This window comes from Mesoplodon bidens, assembly GCF_964165515.1.
Source record: "Mesoplodon bidens genome assembly, chromosome: 9".
In the NCBI taxonomy this organism is placed as follows: Eukaryota; Metazoa; Chordata; class Mammalia; order Artiodactyla; family Ziphiidae; genus Mesoplodon; species Mesoplodon bidens.
The window spans coordinates 80,094,068-80,099,081 of record NC_138166.1 but is presented as its reverse complement, the minus strand read 5'-3'; positions in this window follow the sequence as shown (position 1 = coordinate 80,099,081).

The following is a 5,014-nucleotide window of genomic DNA, read 5'->3' as shown; positions in this document are numbered from 1 at the left end:
AATCTCTGAGATCTGTTGTGTCTATTTTGAAGTGATGGAAGACCACATCTGAGCCCCACTTTTTCAATTTATGGCCTTAGCCTCCACAAACACATCCTGTTCTTATGAACACATTAGTTTTGCTTGTGCAATCATTTATATGCTGAACAATGATACTTACCTCACCCAAGTTTTGAGTTGAACTCTCACTATTATCTCTAAGTGTTTTACAAGCGAACATTTTCTCGATAGCTACACCCAAGATTTGTGGTTGGGAGGATTGAGAAAGATTTCATCAATATTCTCTGGTGAAGTTTCTCTGTATTCATGCTCGTAATTTGCTGACTTCTGGAATGATGGCTTTGAAATTAGAACATCTCTTGAAATAAAACTGCTGTGCCAGAAGACACCACTTAGAATTCCATTACAGCCTTGATGTACATACATTCCTGCATCTACATTTTGATCCCAACACCTGTTATGCACTAAGAGATATATCTATTTACAGAATTTTCCCTAGTGGAGCTTTATTATCACCCACTATCTAATTCAGGAAGCCCTTAAATATTTGTCAGCCATTGGTGAGGTTTCTGCTTGTTTTATTTAGACTTTGTTTGTGGACTTTCCTCACACAGCGCTCCCACTCCTGTTATTTTTTTTTAATTTAGTCTTTATTTTATTTATTTTTGGCTGTGTTCGGTTTTCGTTGCTGTGCGTGGGCTTTCTCTAGTTGTGGCGAGCGGGGGCTACTCTTCGTTGCAGTGAGCGGGTTTCTCATTGAGGTGGCTTCTCTTGTTGTGGAGCACAGGCTCTAGGCGCGTGGGCTTCAGTAGTTGTGGCTTGCAGGCTCAGTAGTTGTGGCTTGCAGGGTCTAGAGCACAGGCTCAATAGTTGTGGTGCACGGGCTTAGTTGCTCTGTGGCATGTGGGATCTTCCCGGACCAGGGCTCGAGTCCATGTTCCCTGCATCGGCAGGTGGATTCTTAACCACTGCACCACCAGGGAAGCCCTCCACTCCTGTTATTTACTACCAACTCTCTGTTGTGGAAACAGCATGGTTTTAGAAGACACTCCTGACCCTGGTTTGACTTTGACTCCTCCACTTATTGTACATAATGCACAATTATGTTCAACTATTTTTGATTCCTAAGATTACAGACATAATTTTAGATTTACTTATGATCAAGTAAAGATTTATACAGTTGAGTGAAAAAATATTTCATGTTTGTTGGGGGGAGCTGTAGAGGGGATTGGTAAAGGGCTTTAATTTTACCCTAACCAATCTAAGTGGTAAAAGAAGCTGGTCTGGGTGAGCTCCATGTTCCTCTCATGTGTCCTTCCTTCCCACACTCCTTCTCTTCTCTTGCCTGAGCTTCCCCCAGCAGACCTGACCAGCCATAGGCACCAGCCCATAGTTCAGGTTAGATGCACGTGGGCAGGAGGGTAGAAGTAGGGGATGACTTTCCTAATCCCTTTTCTTTACTCCCCTCCTTCCAACCTGGATTCTGTGCTGCTGGAAAATGTATCCCAGCACTGAGGCCCTCAGACAACCGTACCGTTTCAGAAGCCAGGCTGGCTTTTCTCTTCATTTACTATTTTGTAAATTCTGAGAGAATTGTTTTTTATTTATTTAAGAAAATGTGGTGTATACATACAATGGAGTACTATTTGGCCTTAAAAAAGAAGGAAATTCTGCAATATGCTATCACATGGGTGAATCTTGAGGACATTATGCTAAGTGAAATAAGCCAATCACAGAAAAACAAATACTGCATGAATCCACTTAATATAAAGGAAGCCAAATTCATAGAACCAGAGAGTGGAATGGTGATTGCCAGGGGCTGGTGAGAGGAGGGAATGGGGAGTTACTAATCAATGGGCATAAAGTTTCAGTTATGCAAGATGAATAAGTTCTAGAGAGCTGCTGTACAATGTTGCACCTGTAGACAACAAATGCTGTATTATACACTTATAAATTTGTTAAGAGGCTAGTCCTCCTGTTAAGTGTTCTTGCCACAATAAAATAAAACTAAAGAAAAAAATAGCTGCTTTTTAAATCTAGATTTCCAGTGGAGAAGGCTAGATTGCACTTGAGTTATGCTTAAACTTCCAAAATGCACCTGGGCTTTCTAATCTGGCAAGTTTTCATCCCCACCATGTAATTTAACAGTGTGGAGCTGAAGAGCTGACTTTCTGTGCTCTTTTAGATTATGTTACCCAGAAAAAAAATCCTGACCAAGTACCATAAACAAAATACATCTTAAAATCAGGGCCATTGCTTAAATGAATAAACTTCTGAATGCGTAAAGATATATGATATTTCGCATGTTATCATTTAGGAGATGAAATACTACTTTGAAGTTTGAGTTTCCTTTTCTACCCCTAACTTTCACTTACTTTCTGAAGTTTGTGCCAAATATAATTCTTGATAAAGCAGACACTGTTTCTTCAACATGAGCAATTCTCAATGTTTTCAGCTTCTAATTTTGTTGCCTCAATTTTAATTGTAATTTGTGTTTTCTGAGCCAGAATTGTTTCAAATGAGCACAAAAGTTTCCATTGTTTGGTGTCTTACAATATGAGTATGCCTGAGTTGCAGTCATTATAAGCCTCACATGGGTTGTTTTTGTTTTTGCTGTCCTGGGCCTCCTCCATCCCGACTTTTTTTTTTTTACATGAGTGAGCTAAGAAGAAGCAACTATTTTAACAATTTATTTAAATAGAAAATGAGTGACTATGTGTCTCCTAGAAAGATGGTCAGATGTGTTTTTAAATTCTGACTGCTACAAGTAAATTTAGCCACAGTGCATTGCTTTCTGAATGCTTCCAGAATGGAACACTGTGCTTTGATTGTTGCTTTAGGAGTCTCATTAAGACTCTAAAAGGTCAAAGGAGTAAGGACTGGAGCAAAATATGTTCACTTACAATACACACAGCACAATCAAAATGCAGAAATCAGCTACATACATGATGTGTTTCTACCAGAGTATTCGTACAATAGAGAACCCTGTTCTTGTCTAAATGGTTGCATTTATTCTACCAAATATCTACAATGTTGTTACTAGTGGAGAAATATTTCAGATTGCCAATTGTTTGCTTCATAAACTAATTTATGAACAGAGGATGATTCTGGAATCAGATATTTTTGCCATAAAATGAAATTGCTATCTCCATAGGTTTTCCTGTCTTAAGAGAGACATTTTTCATAAGGCCTCTGCTCTAACACACACTTTAAAAATTTCATGAGGTGAAGACAGAATGCAATGATTTTGGCCCCTGGAAAATTGCCCTTGAAGGAGGACATCAGATTTTGACAAAGAATACATTAAGAATACAAACTAACTTAAAACTCAGTTTTCCCGGAAGAGTCTGCTCTAGCTTGAAATTTCATTATCTCAGGTACATTTCAGTAATTTGTTTCTGCTGGTAATAGCAGATTATTTTCATGCGAATGTGATGATACCCTATAGAGGAATCGGTGGGAGTTGTCCTTTAATTTGAATTTAGCCTTTAAAGTTTTCCTTCTCTAACATATTAAGAGGATAGCATAATTTTAAACATCTTGCTACTTGGTTTTCCACATTCCATATTTTAGCTTTTATTTGCTTTGGCTCTTGAATATCTCAAAAATTACAATGAAGTAACCTCAGAAGTTTCCTTTTTGTGTCCATAATTGATTGCTATAGTACTTAATATTCTTATAAGGATTAAGAACTACCATATTTCAGGGAGTGGTCCAGGTGCTAACAATTCAACAGTGAAATACAGATAAAAATCTCTGCCTACATGGGCCTTTCATTTTCGTATGTATGTCTATACCCAAGTTTACCCTTTTTACCTCAACCTCCAGTAAAAATTTCAAAAATTTTCACCAATCTTAGAATTTTAAAGATTGTATAACTTTTTGAAGAAATCACTATGAATTATTTTCAATCTGAGGATACAGTGTTCATGGTGCTCCTTGGAGGTGAGGACTAAATCAATGCTATTTAATGTTTTATTAATGAATAAGATCAATGATTTTTAAATTGTGTCCTTTGGATCGCCAATGTCAGAATCCCTTCAGGTGGTGGTCACAGTCCCTGAGATCCACTTCACAGATCCTGATTCAGAATAACAAGGTGCAGATCAGGAATCTGCATTCTTAAGTAGCAGTCTAAGTGATCCCTACACATGCTGAAGTCTAAGAATCAATTACTAATTTAGACAAAGAGCTGAAGAAAGTGAATCTTAAATTAGAAAATGACCACAAGCAATTGGACAAAAAGGCTTGACCCTTGTGTATTCTCAGTACATAAAGCGGTGCGAAAGGGCAAAAAAGTTATTTTCTGAGGAACTGGCACCAGAATTTCTCCTAGAGAGAAGACTGTTTCTTGTTAAGGAAATACTTTGATGTCTGCTTGGAGAGAGAACATAAGCCTATGAGAATAAATGTCACCAAGGCACAAAGAGAAAACAAATTCGAAACAAGATTGGAGGTGCTGGGGAGGGGAGACTGAAGAGAGAAACAGAGAACCACACATCTTGGGGAGAGGCTGGCCACTAGTGGAAATGGCCTAAAAGGTGTCTAAGACTGAATTTTTAAGCATTTGTGTGGTTGTGATATAAACTCCTTTTTTCTTCCCGAATACTCACTGATGGCTGCTACACACACAAGAGCCTGACATGAGTGGTTTCCATGGGAATTAAATTAAATCTATGGAGATCTGTGTTGAGATTAAAGAAGAGCAGTGAGGATGGAGGAATACCTAGCCACCAGAAGTTGGGCAGAAAATGGAGGATTAAGAAGGGAGAACTTGGGCTTCCCTGGTGGCGCAGTGTTTGAGAGTCCACCTGCCGATGCAGGGAACGTGGGTTCGTGCCCCGGTCCGGGAAGATCCCACATGCCGCGGAGCGGCTAGGCCCGTGAGCCATGGCCGCTGAGCCTGCGCGTCCGGAGCCTGTGCTCCACAACGGGAGAGGCCACAACAGTGAGAGGCCCGCGTACCGGAAAAAAAAAAAAAAAGAAGAAGGGAGAACTCAGAGCCAGAGAGCTG